General features: G+C 40.4%; 2 long non-coding RNA genes across 3 annotated transcripts; both read left to right on the forward strand.

Moving 5' to 3' along the window:
* Positions 1-4,582: 4,582 nt before the first annotated feature.
* On the forward strand, positions 4,583-6,976 carry LOC140698904 (uncharacterized). 2 transcript variants are annotated; one of them, XR_012076911.1, is made up of 4 exons: positions 4,583-4,729; positions 6,002-6,061; positions 6,221-6,335; positions 6,783-6,976. It is a non-coding gene; the product is annotated as an uncharacterized lncRNA (long non-coding RNA). The 2 variants fall into 2 exon arrangements; XR_012076910.1 differs by having other exon boundaries at positions 4,583-4,707.
* A 761-nt stretch (positions 6,977-7,737) lies between these two features.
* On the forward strand, positions 7,738-15,768 carry LOC140698896 (uncharacterized). Its single transcript, XR_012076902.1, has 3 exons — positions 7,738-8,010; positions 10,564-10,678; positions 15,630-15,768. It is a non-coding gene; the product is annotated as an uncharacterized lncRNA (long non-coding RNA).
* Positions 15,769-16,167: the final 399 nt, after the last annotated feature.

Raw genomic sequence — 16,167 nt, forward strand, 5'->3', positions numbered from 1 at the left:
ATATCCTGGACTGATTACAGAGGCAATGTTAGTGCGGTAACCATCTTGTGGATGCAAGTGTAGCTAGGATGACAACAGAGAAAATAGAAGGGATAAAAAGTAATGGAGGGACTTCATAGCAGTACAAATGGTGACTGACACCACCAGCTGCTGACGTGAACTTGGCAAGAATTTGTGAGAAGTGGTGGGTGTCACTGCAAGCAGGAGAGTCCTGCAGTTTTGGGGTGAACAGGCAAAGGGGAGAGCAGATATGGTGGCTATCCAGGGGCTATTTTTGTCCTGAATGTGAAAAAGTCCAGTCCCCTGTTCAATTTTGCAGCCACAACTTCACATGACTCAGGGAATTATTTCCACCAGAACACCATAAAAATATAAACAACCTCTGTTTCCCAAAGTGTTTGTTCTCGATCTGAGATGATTGTCCTGTGGTGGGAGGTAAGTGGGCGATGGGCCCTATTACATCACCGCCTTTCACTAGCAGTCTACCACGCTGCTTTTCACCCTACTCCTAGAGGTGCTGTCATTCTGTTACACCTTGGCCTGTAAGACGGGCTTGCCTGAATCCTCACGTGAAGAGGGATGGTTATGTGCAGTTTTAAAAAATTGCTTGGGTCATGGGGTCCTTTGTTCCTTCCATTGGAAATCACTATTCCAGAGCAAATAGTATGCCTCTATAGAAACTATATTGTTTGTAAGATGTCTTTAGAGGTTTTGCAGTAGGTTTAAATATTTGCTTGGTGATGGCATCTTGATTGATTGAAGGAGGCAACCCTCACTAGGGGCTTTGTGTGCTTCCTGGCTGGGAGTTCCTTTACTGGCAGCAGAGTGTTCGTAGGCAGAGTTAGAAAGTTACCTGGTCTGAGAAGCCGAATTTGCCCGCAGCTGGGAATTGGCGGAAGAGTCTGTTATGGAAGGAAAGCTTTAGGATTATCTGGTAGCAGAGTTCTGGGATCCAAACCCTGGGAAACCTCAGCTTTTGTAGAGTATGTTCTGTAACAATAGGCTATAGGATAATTTTTACACTTGTTATAGGATGTAGAGTTGGGGAAAGGCTTAAAAGTGAAAGAACCTTAAAAGAGAATCTCCGAATATTTTAAAGAAGACAGTTCTCAGAATGAGAGCTTTTCTGGAAAAGACTAGCTCTTCACTTCACAGGGGAAGCAGGGAGCAGGTGTAACTGCACTTACGGTAACTTAAAAGGTAAACCTTACCCTCCCACTTAGCTGTTTCCTGGTGTACGTTCATCTTCCACATCTGTAGTTTTAGACATGATGTGTCATTTCCTGGTACTCCTTTCTGCTTCTGAGTGAGAGACTGACACAGAGTCACATAGCAATTGAAAAATTGCGCAAAGGACTTTATTGTTAAAAATGTAGACCTGTGGCAGGGTTCTGCATTTGCAAGTGACTTTCAGTACAGAGAACACTGAAAAGAATGCAGTGTTATTTCTTTTTTTATTCCTTTAAGCCTTTGAATAGAAGGTTTTCTTTGCAGAGTGTCTGGAGTACATCAGAACAAGCAGGAACTAAAATAGCTTTAAGAAAGCTCCAGTATAGACGTTGCTTATAGTGTGGTATCTGCCTTAAAGTTAACTCTTTAAGGCAGGAAGTTGTAACTCTCAATTTCTTAAGCAAATATAAACATTCTTGACTCTTATTGACATTCTTTGTGGGGTGAAGCTGCTTTTGCTTCCATTCTGAGCATTGAAAGGCCTTCTATGATACTTTTACCAGTCCTCACTATTTTATTTTCCCTCTGTTGTGAACTTGTTTTTAAACTTGAAGCAGATATAAATATCATTAACTTGCTACATATGTAGATATTCACTTTTACATAGTCAGAAAGTTTGTGTACATCACACGTATCTACATAATTCCCCCCTTTCCAACTGTGTTCCTGATGAAAGGATGGTGGGAAATGGCATTATGGGTATATGTCTTACAGTACACAGTGTTTCCCCTGTTCCCTTTACCATTTCTGGATGTTCTTTCATCTTTCAGCTTCTAGACTTACTAGCTATTTTTCTTAAGCCAGGTGTATCTCATCCCCCTGCGCATACACGCATGTGTACACACACACACTCACATTCTACCATAGGGAGTAGCGTGCACCATCCAATTCTCCCACTCCAGCTCTGGACCCACCCATTGGAGGTAGTGTCTTGCACGAATTCATTTGTAAGTTGCTTTTTAAAACTCGAGTGGTCGGGAAATAGGACTGATATCCACACCTAATAGGCAGGCCCTCAAGGACAACTTCTATGGGTAATGCCAGGTTATCTTAATGTTTGATTACCTGGGTATCATGTCTTCCTATGCCACCTGTGTGACCCATGATTCCCACATTCCTGTCTCCTGCTAGACTTTTTCTCTCCAACTCTGGACTCTTACAATCTTCTGCTGATTTGACATCTTCACTTGAATCTCTGATATCTTAAAAGCAACATGTGTAAAAACTGAGCTCTTGGTTCTACCCCCCAAACTGGTTCTTCCTGCAACCTCCCCCATTCAGTTAGTGGAAACTTAATCCATCCAGCTGCTTGGGTCCAAATACTTGGAGTTATTTTGACTTTCACTGACATACCACATGAATTCTGTCAATAGATCTGGTTTAACACTGCCTTTAAAACATATCCAGAACCCAGCCACTTCTCACCATGCCTCCTGCCTCCACTGCTGCTTCCCTGCCCTGAGCCACTGTCCTCTCCTCCTGCACAGCCCTTCTCAGAGTCTTCCCACCTTTCATCTCTGACCCGTTTCGACTATTCTCACCCGGCAGTCAAGTGAGCCTCGAAAACCTAAGTTAGATTGTGTCGTCCTTCGGCAGTGCCTCCCCATTTCACTCTGGGTAAAAGCCACAGTCCTTACAACGTCCTCCAAGGCCGTACAGGATCTGCACTGACCCTTCTCAGCAGCTCCAGCCGTGCCCCCATTCTGGAACATGCGAGGTGCACGCTGCCCTTGGTGATGGTTATTCCGTCCACCTGGGACTTCTCACCTCCTAGTCTTAGTTCTAACCTCAGTCCTGAGTGTGGCCTGCTCTGGTATTTAATACAACATCACCCTCATCCCATACCCTCAACTCTCTTTACCTTGCCCTTTTTTCATTTTTCCATGGTTCCTCTTTCCTAACATGCCACCTCCTCTGCTGCTCTGTTGTGTGAATTGTCATCTCCACACCCATCCCAGCTAGACTCCAACCAAGCTCCGTGAGGACAGGAGTTTTGTTTTGTTTATTGATCTATTCCAAGTTCCTAGACTAGTCCTGGGTACATAGTAGGCAGTCAAAAATATTTGCTGAATAAATTAAAAGACTATTTTAAAAATGAATCATCCTTTCAGGAACGGGTGAGGATAGGAAGCTGCATGAAGGAAAATGGTGCAGTAAATAATGATATTTGCCTGTTGTTCTTTGTGTGATATATGTATGTGTTTTAGTCTTAATTTGGTATCCCAGTTTCTTAATTTAATAGCTGTATTAAGGTGTAATTTACAGGCCATAAAATTCACACATTATAATTGTACAAGTCAGCCATTTTAGCTATTTCTAGATTTGTGCAACTTTGTCCTCATAAAGTCCCCTTGTGTCCGTTCATATGCAGTTTGCCCTCCCCTCAGTGGCACCCTGATTTTATTTCTTTTTTTTTTTTTGGCAATCACATCTCAAACGGATAATTTACACAGCAGTACTAATATAGCTTTGCACTTTTAGAAATGACACACTTAAATATGAAATCAGCGGTCATTGCTGAATGTAGGTAGCAGTATCCGACATTGGTGAGAAGAATGGACTTGAGTATCAGACTGGCTGCAGTCTTACAAAGCTCCACCATTTACCAAGTTACCCAAATTATTTTCTGCCTCAAGCTCTTTATCTGTTATATGGGGGTAATAATAGCAGCTTACAGAGTTGTTGTGAGGACTAAGCAAACAGGGAAACAAAATTTAGTATACTGGCCAGCTTATGTTATTACCTAAGAAATAGCCTTGCAGGTAGAGAGCAAAATTCAAATCAGTTTCTAAACTATATGTAAAATATAATCCAGTTCCTGCCTGGTTTGTAAACACTTATGCCTACTGAAGAATGTAAAAGCAGGCTAATTTCCAACAGAAAAGATCATTTCTCAGCATTTCTTTCAAAGATAGCTGCAAAATCACTTTTACTAAATTTTCCATGCCCAACTCTGACAGAAATTTGACACCAGGGACGTAATTATCTACATTTTTGTTAAAATGATGCTGACCATCAGGAAGTGTTCTCAATTATATTTTAGCCTTTATGTTGAGAAATACTGTGAGACTTCTTCTAAATTAATGGGTGGGGGCATTCATTGTAGCCCTTGCAGCCTGATAAGCCTGCACTCAATTATTTTTTTCAACTTTTAATTAAAGTAATAAATTAATTTTTTGCTGGGGGTGGTAATTAGGTTTTTATTAATTTATTTCATTTTTAGAAGAAGTACTGGTGATTGAACCCAGGCCCTTGTGCATGCTAAGAACATGATCGTTCACTTCAGCTATACCCTCCCCCCTAAATTATCTTTAATAAGGTCTTTTTCTCTGTTTTGTTACTTTATATACAGATGTACAAAGCAGGGTCATCAGAAGCCTCTCAATCACAAAGATGATAATAGTGAAAACATTGTGCAGTGACAGTGAATCCTTGGCATATGAAGAAAGATTGTAAAGTCCTGAATGAATTAAGAAGGTATTTTTAAATTAACATACATGTAAGCATGGCTCTCTTACCGTTATTTTTCACTTTATAATGGAGATAATCCCCACCCGTCAAGGTTGCTTTGTTTGATAGAGGGAATATCTAAACCCTTTTCTGCAAGTTTTTTAAATAAGTAAGAGCAGTTAATTTATCAGAAGTGTGAATGGTGTAATCTGGTCTGTCTAGTATGGTAGCCACCAGCCACATGTGGCTATTGTGAATTGAGATGTTCTATAAGTGGAAAATACATAATAGATTTTCAAGAATTCATACAACAAAAATGATGTAAAATATTATTAATAAGCTTTAAAAGTGTCAATCACACTTTTGAAATGATACTGTATTTGATATTTTGGCATAAATGCAATTATTACTGGAATTAATTTCACTTGTTCCTTTTTATTTTCTAAATGGGATTACTGGAAAATTGTGACTTGCACTATGTTTCTATTGACAGTGCTGGCTTCTAACTTATTGCAAATAATATGAAAAGAAAACTTTGATTAAAAATTTTGTATTTGAGTAGTTGATTTACATCATATTAGTTTCAGGTGTACAAAATAGAGGCTCAACATTTTTATAGATTATATTCCATTTAATGTCACCATAAAATAATGGCTATATTTCCCTGTGCTGTATGATACAGCCCTGTAACCTATCCATTTTATATGTAGTACTTTTTACCTCTCAATCCCCTAACCCCTTCCTGCCTCCCCTCTTCTCCTTCTCCCCATTGGTAACCACCAGTCTGTTCTGTGTACCTGTGAGACTATTTCTGTTTTATTATACTCATTAATTTGTTTTATTTTTTAGATATACATATAAGTTAATACATAGAATATTTGTTTATCTTTCTCCAACTTATTTCACTTAGCATAAAACCCTGTAGGTCCATCCATGTTACTGCAAATGGCATTATTTTATTTTTTAATGGATGAACAGTATTTCATTTCTGTGTGTGTTCATGTGTATATATGCGTGTGTATATATATGTATACATGAATATATACATATATACATATATACATATATATATATATATATATATATATATATATATATATATATAAAATATACCACAACTTCTTTATCCAATCATCTGTCAGTGAACATTTGGGTTGTTTCAGTGTCTTGGCTATTTTAAATAGTGCTGTTGTGAACATTGGGGTGCATGTGTCTTTTTGAATTAAATTTTTCTCCAAACATATACACATGAATGGGATTGCTGGATCACACGGAATTCTATTTACATTTTTTTATGGAACCTCTTTTCTGTCCTCCATAGAGGCTGCACCAATTTACATTCCCACCAACCGAGTAGGAGGGTTCCTTTTTCTTTTAAAAGGTAAAAAATTCTCTACATTTACATACTTTCCTTTCAGTTTAGGACACAGTTTGGCAAAAGCCAGATAGAATTTAATAGGAGTAAATACAGTATTTATTTTGAATGTCCATGCATTATGGATAGATATGTTATTGATGAGTTGGTTCCCTATTTTTGTAGGTGCAGATGTTTTTATAGCTTCACAGACATTTCAGTCTTGCAGAGAGGAAAATTTCTTTGTATTTTGCTGAACATGTCCGGGTGTCTTTATCGGATTTGGTCCAGGCCTGCAGAGGTGAATACACATCCAAACCTGAACCATTTGAATGTCTGCAAGATTTTAAGAGTCTAGAATATCAGATCTGGACTGTAACTCTGGTAAATGACATCAGTGACTGGACTCAAGAAAACTCCATTTGAGGGCAAAACCTTTCATAAGCTAAAAAAGGCTTTGAAATTGTGGCAAAGGCAGAGACTTTTGTGCACCACTTATGGCCACAAACCCATGAGGACAACCACAGGCCTTCTGGACTTCCAAGGGAATTCCATGTGAGGAGTCCAGCACTCACAGGAATCCAACAAGTCCCTGTCTGCCAGAGCACCTTCATTGCTACTGTGCTGTTTTGAGTAAATGTCTTTTCATCAGGTTCAAATTGGTTTGTTGTTGTTTTTTTGCATTAAAAAACAACTTCTTGTTCCCTGGTGAAAGTAAAACCTAACATTTTCTGATTTCTTTTGACAGAGAAAACATGAGCCTGTGGATCTAACCTCATCTGTGATGGTCTGCAGCTGGGAGCAACCAGTCAGTGTCAGTCCCCTTGCAGCCACTGGCTGGGAGACTGCATGTTCCTTGTAATGGTATTTGAAACATGTCACACTAGCCGTGCCTTCGCTGTGGGCTGGGAGGCGAGTCAGTCAGAATCTGCATTATGGAATGTATGTTTCAGATTCACAGTTAGGAGATCTTTTTTAATAGCCAGAGAATATAGTCATAAATATATCTATTTATATATTTATGCAAGAACCTTTTAAAAGACATTTTTATTATTAAAAGTTACCCTCCAAAATTGAAAATGAAAGAACAGTAGAATTAAAAATCATCTGTACCTTAATTATACATGAAGAATCATAAAATCCTTTTAAACTTGTTTTTGTTCAAATGAAAATATTTTTCCCTTCCAAAAAGGAAAATTATTGTTTCACATTTTTTGCTTTCTCCTTTTATTATATATTCCATATCAATAAATATAAATCTTTTAAATCCCTTTTAATGGCTGTTTAACAATATATTGAACAGATAAGTAAATAGTCCTAGGTTTCACAAATTTAAAAAATTGTCATTACAATACCACTGCAAAGAATATTTTGGTGTTTCTATTTTTAGTTACTAATTTGGACTAAAAATTAACAAGTTTGCTTTTCTTCATCTAAAACATTGGTTATTTTATGAAGGAAATGTAAGGATTTTAAATAACTTTTCAGTAATTTCAACAAAGAAATTATCTTTAAGGCAAAAATGTATGATGGTTTGCAAATCTATTTTTATTATATCTTCAATTATACCAGTGCCATATGTGTGTGTGTTTACACAAGTGCTTTAACTACCAGCAACGTAAGAAAAATCTGTGTACTAAAAATGTGAAAATAGTTTCCTGGCTTGTGTTTTCTTTCTCCCAATATAGGTTTTCAATGACAAGCTTGTATTTGCAAAAGTACACACCCTGTGGGAGGTGCTGTGTACATACGCTGAGATACTGCACATAATATTGCCTCTGAAGCCCAATGATCTGAAAACCCGGTCCTCAGCCTTTGGTAACTTCAGCTGTTTTATGAAAGTCCTCCAAGTGGATCAAAGTATCATCAAGCCGAAGCAAGAGTTTTTCATTGCCCTATTTGAGAAGAGCTCCGTGAATGACTTTTATATTCAGGATAGAGATACATTCTTCAATCCAACCACCAGAAACCGCATTGTAAGTCTAAACCGAGTTTAGCTGCTGTCTTAGGGGTGATTTAGAACCTGCTGTTGAATTATCAGTGACTTGGTTTGGTTGGTTTGATTTGGTTTTTAAAAGCTGCCCATAAAAAGGAAAAAAAGAGAAAGAAAAGAAATATGCCTACAGATTCCTGTTAGGATAGTAAACAGTGGCTGGTTAGTTACCTTGTATAAACCACAAGCTCTCTAAGAACATTTTTAGGTTTACTTCATCCTTTCTCAGATCAAGTATCAAGTAAGGGACAATGTTAAAAAAATTCAGGATTAACAGGTTTGTGAGTTCCAGTATTTGCAAGGCAGCTTTCCCTCCCAAAGGTGTAAGTCAAATGGCAGAATTGAAATAAAGCACCTCATGTATCCTCCGGTGTTAACAGGTAAAGGCTAATCTTCTAGACCTTGTTTCTTCCTGGGTAAAATAAAGATAATATATCAGGAGGCGACAAGCTCATTTAAGGCAGGAAGCATGTTGTCTTGTTCACTACTGAATCCCAGGCATGGGGAAGGCTGAGTTTAACGAGTGAATGAATAAACTGTAGTTCCCCCAGAGTAACCATGTGGGACAGTGAGGATTAGCAGCTAAGAGCATAGACTCTAGAGGGGAGGATACAGCTCAAGTGATGGGGCGCATGCTTAGCAAGTATACGGTCCTGGGTTCAGCCCCCATCACGTCCTCTAAAATAGACATATAATCCTAATTACCTCCAAACCCCCCACCAGAATTTCCTTATTAACTCCCCACCACCAAAAAAAAAAAAAAGAGAAGTGGCCAAGAGCATAGACTCAAGCTGGAACACCTGTGTTGGTTTCTCGCTGTCGACCTGGTAAATGTCATTTACCCTCTGTGTCTATCAAGTTCTTCACCAATAAAATGGGGATAATTGTAGTACCCACTTCGTAGAGATGCTATGGGGATTAATGAATCTGTGTCAGTGATACAACAGTCCTGGCTTATATTAAGTACTATGCATCTGTCAGCTCTTTTCATAATTACTGACAGATGTTATTATCGACAAAAGACGTATTAGTTCTTTGAAAGGGAAATGTATGTTAGACCATTTCATGTATCACTTTCTGTAATTCAGGCTTTTCCCTCTGAAACACCATTTTATGTCTGTGCACTAGAAAGCCACAGGGCTTTCCAAATTTCATCTGTCTGGGTTCTTGTCATGATGGCAATACTGCAGGGTGCTGACATTTTTTAGGGACTCTGTCTGAGATGACACAACCCCTCAAATTCAGGAGCGCTTCTCTAACTGATAACATCTCGCTAGAAATGAAGTTTTTATAATGTAACAGCTTCAGACGCTTAATGATGCCATAAATGCAAGGATGTTATATCTAAGCTCTTTAAATAAATCCTGTCATTGAAATAAAGGAAATACTATATTATAGCGCTCTATGACTTTGTTATCTTTGCTATCCGTTTATCTGACTCTCTAAGACCAAAGAAAGCAAATACTAAGATTGATCATTACTACTGTGTGGTACACGTATTTGTGGATGAAGACAATATTGAAATGCACTGTTTAAGATATTAAAATGTACACTAAACAGCTTCTTGATGCACATGCATGAACAGAACAGGGAGCTGGGTGCAGGGAGCAGACAATGAGCTTCCTGGATTAGAGACCCAGCTTAGCAGTCCAGCCCAGTAGTCCACATGTTTCATATTTATGTCCCAGCAAAATTAGCAGTGAGAGTCTTAAATGAACTTTGGGGACACTTGCAAACAGCTGTCATGATTACTAATGTGGGACACCAGGATTCTACAGTGTTTAGTTGGCATCTGTGCATAACCAGTTCTTTTCCACTAAAGCTTCTTGTAATTGCTGGTCCCACATCCAGGCTGAGGAATCATCTCATGTGGTGTTTGGGAGGGAGGTAAGTGGAGTCAGGACCCATGTTAAGGCTGGGTGGGTAATAATCTGGTTCTAGTATAGGAGAAAGGAAAGTAGGTCAGGTGGGAAGGAGAATGACTGGATTTAAATTTTGTTTCTTGAGTAAGCTAAATATATAACATCATGTCAAGTTACTTTGTTGTTTATATTCCATGTGCTGTCACCGAATAACTACTGAATTGTGGGGACAAAAAAGCCTGGGTTGTAGAATTGACGCTGCCCCTAACCTGCCAGAATCCAGGTTCCTCTGGGTGTCCAAAGAGGGGGCTGGACCGTCAGGTGTCCCTCCACTGCAGCAGTTTGGGCACTTGGGTGGCCTAGGATTTTGCTGTGGAAGACTGGCCCGGTTGTAGGACATTAAGCAACTGCAAGGCTCTCACCAGGTACCCACGGTGGTCCCAGGACTGTAACATCCAAGCGTTCCTTTCCACCCATATATGCAAATGACCCTCAAGGGGTTAGTATTAATCCTGGGTGAGAATTATGAAAAATTATATGGTACCTCCATCCCTCTTGGCAAGTGAGGGCCCCATATTTACAAATGAACACGAAGTGTTAGCACCAAATTTTATCAACAGAACATGTGAACACGTTGTGACAGTGACGCTCACCTGTTTGCTTCTGATTCCCAGTGCCACGTCAGCCTCCGTCAGAGGACCTCAGCTGCCCCAGAGATCAGGGCCTTCTGTACAGGGAATGGGATCCTCCTCGAAGCACAGACAAGCAGCACCCCTTAGATCTCATCAGGTGAGCTGTTGTGGAGAGCACTCCAGTGGGAAGGGCTCAGGGTTGTCCTCATGGCATCTGAGGGTGACAGTCCTCCAAGAGTGTTACCAACCAGGAAGCTCACAGGAGCTATGAGCTTCATTGTCCCAAGTTTTTACTGCAGGCTTTATTACAAAGCCATGATTTATTGGGTCACTACCCACATGGTTAACCCAAACCCTAACTGTAAGTCAAACCTTTCCTTAGCCCTAAACTTTGAGCCCCTTCCTCTCCTGGTGGCCACTCACTTGTCACAAAGCTCAAAGCGCCACTCCTCTAATCACATGGTTGGTGTCTCTGGCTGGCCAGTCCCCATTCTGAGTCATCTCATGAACACAAGCCATCCAAGTTTCCACTATGAATAACAAAGACAATCCTATCTCGGGAAATTTCGAGGCTTTAGTGGTTGCTGTCTAGGAACTGGGAACAAAGACCTACCAAATTCTTTATTAAACAGTAGTAAATGTTATATTTCATTTAAATTATAAAATAAGAGAGAAATTCTCACTGCTTTGCTATATCTGCTGTTCAACACCGTTTCACTACACCACGTGATTGTAATGTCGCTCTCAGCATGTGTCTTCTCAGAGCACCAGTGCTGGCTGCTCCCCGGGAGCTTATGCTGTTTGGGCAAGGCTGCTGGGGGGATGTAGGACAAGGACAACCGAGAAAAAAATATAATCGGGCGAGTAAGGAAACAATGTCAGATTGAAATGAAGAAATAACACAGTGTTGAGATGGGAGACTTGGGGGGAGGTGAGTTAAGAAAGCTATCTTTGAGTAGGTTACATGTGAGCTGAGATGGCGATAAGGAGGCTGGAATTTGAAGATCTGGGAAAAGTCACCCATGGAATAGAGGCAGCTTGTCCATTGGCCCCAAGGCACAAATGTGCTCAGCAGGTTTGTGGAGACACTGGAGCCAGCGCTGGTGAGAGTGATGAGACGCGAGGTTTAGAAGGGCATCAGGAGCACGGAAAGGAGTGTAGACTCTAAGCGCAGTGAGAAGCAGTCATGATAGCTTAAGCACTTAAGTAATTTTCTCTCACTCACATTTTGCAAAGATAATGTGGAGAATGTATGGCAGGGACCCAGGAAGCAGGGAGGCCAGGTAGGAGGCTCTTGGATTGGGCCAGTTGAGAGATGGTGGGAGCCAATGAGGAATGCATTTGGGGAGTGGGGCTGACGGGATGCAGTTATGGGCTGGCTGTGGATGGTTAGGAGAAGAGGAGGGTCAAGGTAGCCCCAGGTCGGTCTGGAGCCAGGTGTCTGTTCTTTCTTATCTCAGTGCCCCATGCAGGTGCCCACCTACTTGGGCAAACCTCTTAACCTTCAAAGTGAGGGTTTTAAAACACTGAAGTCTATTTGTTGTTTCACATTTTATGGAAAGATTCAAACATGTACAGAAATAGAGAGAACAGTACAGCCAGCCTGCCTGTATCAGTCACCCAGCTCCAGAATTATAAACTCAGAGTCACTGTTGTTGCATCTTTCATCTCCATCTCCTCCCTTCCCCCACTACGGGGTCATTCTGAAGACAATCCTACATAGCTTAACCTTTCATTAGTGAAATGACAAGGTCTCTTACAAATAAAATTGTAATATTCCTTTTTTTTAGGGTTACAAAATAATTCCATGCTTGTCACAAAAATACACTTTAAAGTAGTTTCGGGGTTGAAATCAAGATCCAGACAAGATTCAGACATTGCAGCTAGCATATCTCTCAAGTGCGTTCTAATCTATAATTTTCCTGTTTCTCATTTTCCTTGAAATTGTTGAGGGGTTTCTCTATTTCCTGTTTGGCTGATTTCATTCTCCCCTATGGTGTTAGACTTGTTTCTCCTTCGTATGTATTGGCTTTAGCTAAGTGATTTGATCCTCCCCTAAAAGCTTGATCTGATTGAGGTTCAACTTTGTGCAAAAATAATTGTTATGTGAAGTTTTGTACTCCTGTCATAAGGTACATAATTTTCATTTGACTCTCTTTTTTGTGACGACAGCAGCCAATAATGATTGTAACCCGTGATCATTATTTCATAAGGAATTTTATTTCATGTGGTCATACTCTAATTTCCTCCCTCAATTATCAGCAGGATCACAGTCATGAAGAGGCACTTTCTCCTTAACCCGGGTTATCCTTTAGAACACAGTTTTAAAGGAGGATATTTGTTAATATGTAAATATTTAAAATTGATAATTTTTTTTCTTTTTAATTTTTTTTTCTAATGGAGGTACTGAAGATTGAATCTAGGACCTTATGCATGCTGAGCACACACTCTGCCACTGAATGTACCCCATCCCCCTTGAGATTCATATTTATATGATATTTTCCTTCTGTTATTTTTGTTTTATGTTATACAGAATTTGAAGGCAGGGCAATGGGTTTGACCGCTCTTTAATCACTCTTTATGGGCTTTTGGGGTTTGTGTGTGTGTTTGTGTTTGTAAGGAAAACAATTTTCCCACTATTTTAAGTATGAATTGCTAAGGCAATTATGTTGATCTTTTCCCTGCTCCTGGTCCATGTATTCCCTTGTTACTTCCCACTAGTGGCCCCTTGAGCTCTGTGACAAGACTAGCATGTCGTTAATCCATGTGGAAGGAGATCTGAAGAGATTTATTCAAGGAGATGAAATTTGTATACAGTGTATTGGAAAGTATTGTGAAAGTTGTTCGTTAAGGGAAGGTCTGAGGTTGAATTGTTAAGTGCACAGAAATCTAAGCTATGAACCACCAAGACAATTATTAACTCCAGGAAAACGAAGTAGGGAAGAAAAGGTAAGACTAGCAAAAATTGTTACAGCTTTGAATAGTCTGTACAGACTAATAATAATGTAAAGCAAGGATACTGAGCTGATCAAAATTATAATGTAATTGTATAAAAAGTTTGGAAGAATGAAGGTTTGGGTGTGTAGATGAGATGGGGTTTGAAAGAGAGCTTAATCCTCATTTTCCAAAATAGAATGTTAAATAGGTGATACATAAAGCTGAAAAAGTCAGTAGGCTGTGTTACAAGGATATTAGTCAGAGAAAGGAAGTAAGTATTCCAAGAGTCAGCAGTAGGAGCTGAACGTGGTTGTTTCTGGCCAGGAAATGGGGCGGTTGTTGGGAACTGCTCCTTTTTAAAATCGGTGTTCGAGAACTGTTTGACTCTTTATTGAATGTATGGCATTACTTTGATAAAAAGAAATCAAAGCTGAATTTTGAAAAATTTATGTTAAGAATTGGGGTGTTTTTGACAGAGAGTGATAACAATCAGACAAAACTACATTTGAAGGGATCCTCATTATTCCTTGCCTTTCAGCAAGGACTAGGAGGCTGACATCTGTTTAAGGTTCAAAAAATCTGTCTGACCTTCTTTCCAACATGTAACCTTTGGAAGTAATGAACTCCCCGTCATTGTAAATATCCAGGCAGAGGCTGCCTGACCAGCTCTCTAACTGTAGCAGGGTGTGCTTACCATTGGCCATTTGGAGCAGGCAACTTCTAACATTCTTTCAGTTTTGAATTTGGCATTTTCAGGATGGATAGTTGATAAGAATGTATTACAAAAAGCTTAACAAGAAAGAGTCCAAGACATCTCAAACCCATTGCCAGGGTTTTCTCTGCCAGACACCATCCTGAGCCTGCCACACGTGAGCCAGGCCACAAATCCCAGTCACATGAGAATGAACACACTTTGTCGCTCCTATCTGATTTGGCATCGGGCTCAGCCGTTTTCCCCATGGAATGGTCCACGCCCAGGTCTCTGACGATGGAGCTGGTCTCACAGCAGCCCTGTGAGCGCTGGTCCAGCCCAAGGGGTTCCTGCGTGAAGTTTTCCAGGATTCCAGGCTATTCTCAGATCTGAGTCCCCCCTAGGCTAAGCACACGGAACTCATCTCAGCTCCAGACTGAGCCGGAAGCCTCAGAGAGAACTCAGAGTTGAGGAAATCCACAGGTTTTACCCAGCACTGCCGAGTCAGCAGTGAGCCAATTGAGGGAATTATCAGCAACAGCAAGACACACCTGAGCCGCGGTCTCATTGTTCCGCCTCATCCATAAACTCTCTGTGTCTGCCTGTCTGTGTCTGTCTCCCTTTTAGGATCAGCCTGGCACCGCTTCATGCCCTGCCTCCTTTCTTCTAATCTTGCCTCCCTGGCCTGTTCCATCTACTCCAGATTAACTGAGAAACACTGAGGAGATTCTAAAACCTAAGAACAACATACGTGCTAGATACAAAGAATACAGGGCAGTGCCTTCCTCAGTCACATCCCTCCTGCCCTCTCCCAGTCCCACAATGAGTTTTATAAATATTTTGTCAGACAGACATTGCACTCCCAGTTGTTATCATTATCAGCCATTTCCTTATTATCTGCGGTTTACGATGCATTTGCTCCAGGGAAGTTCCCGAGATAAGGCAGCAGCAGATGACTGAGCCACTTGTTGATGTCCACTTGTGTCAAGCCTGTTAAGAATGATTTTTGGGGGGATTTGTTGAATGTGCCAGACTGTCTAGTGAGTGGTGATGATCCCCTGCATCTGCTCTGGAGTCGGCCTCGTCCCCTCCTTTGCTCTGTTCTCATTTATCTCTCTTCAGCAGGTGAGGCAGTGATCTGTATTTCTATGATACGTAAAATACTTCTAATTTCACAGTAGAATTTGGGGGCTGCTATGAAAACGCATATGTTTTAAGAGTGAATTGAGTCAGAGGTTTAAACATAAAGCCCCCTTGATTTAGAATCAGAAATTAATATGATGGAGGGAGGGTATAGCTCAGTGGTAGAGTGCATGCCTAGCATGCATGATGTCCTGGGTACAATCCCCAATGCCTCCATTTAAAAACAAATAAATAAACCTAATTATGCCCCCCCAAAAAGAAAAAATAAATTAACATGAGGATGAAGCTACAGAGTGATTATGCGTGTCTTCTGAAACTTCCTTCTGTCTTTCTGCAGGAAATTCTACGGAGAGAAGGTCGGAATCTACTTTGATTGGCTGGGCTGTTACACTCAGATGCTCCTCCTGGCAGCAGTCATGGGGGTGACTTGCTTTCTGTGTGGATATTTTAATTAAAATAACTGTACCTGTGGGTAACTTGTCTTTATTCCTTGTTACCGTGCTTACTTAACTTAGAATAACATTCTCCAGGAGCATCAATTTTGCTGCAAATGGCCCTATATTGTCAGTTTTATGGCTGAGTAGTATTCCATTGTATAAATATACCATTTCTTTAGCCAGTCATCTGCTGATGGACATTTAGGCTGTATCCATGTCTTGGCTACTGTAAATAGTGCTGCTATGAACATTGGGATGCAGGTGTCATCCTGAAGTAGGGTTCCTTCAGGATACATGCCCAGGAGCAGGATTCCTGGGTCATATGGCAAGTCTATTTCTAGACATTTGAGGGAACTCAATACTGTTTTCCACAGTGGCTGCACCACACTGTATTCCCACCAGAAGTGTAGGAGGTTCCCCTTTCTCCACAGCCTCTCT

This window comes from Vicugna pacos, chromosome 10, assembly GCF_048564905.1.
Source record: "Vicugna pacos chromosome 10, VicPac4, whole genome shotgun sequence".
NCBI lineage: Eukaryota > Metazoa > Chordata > Mammalia > Artiodactyla > Camelidae > Vicugna > Vicugna pacos.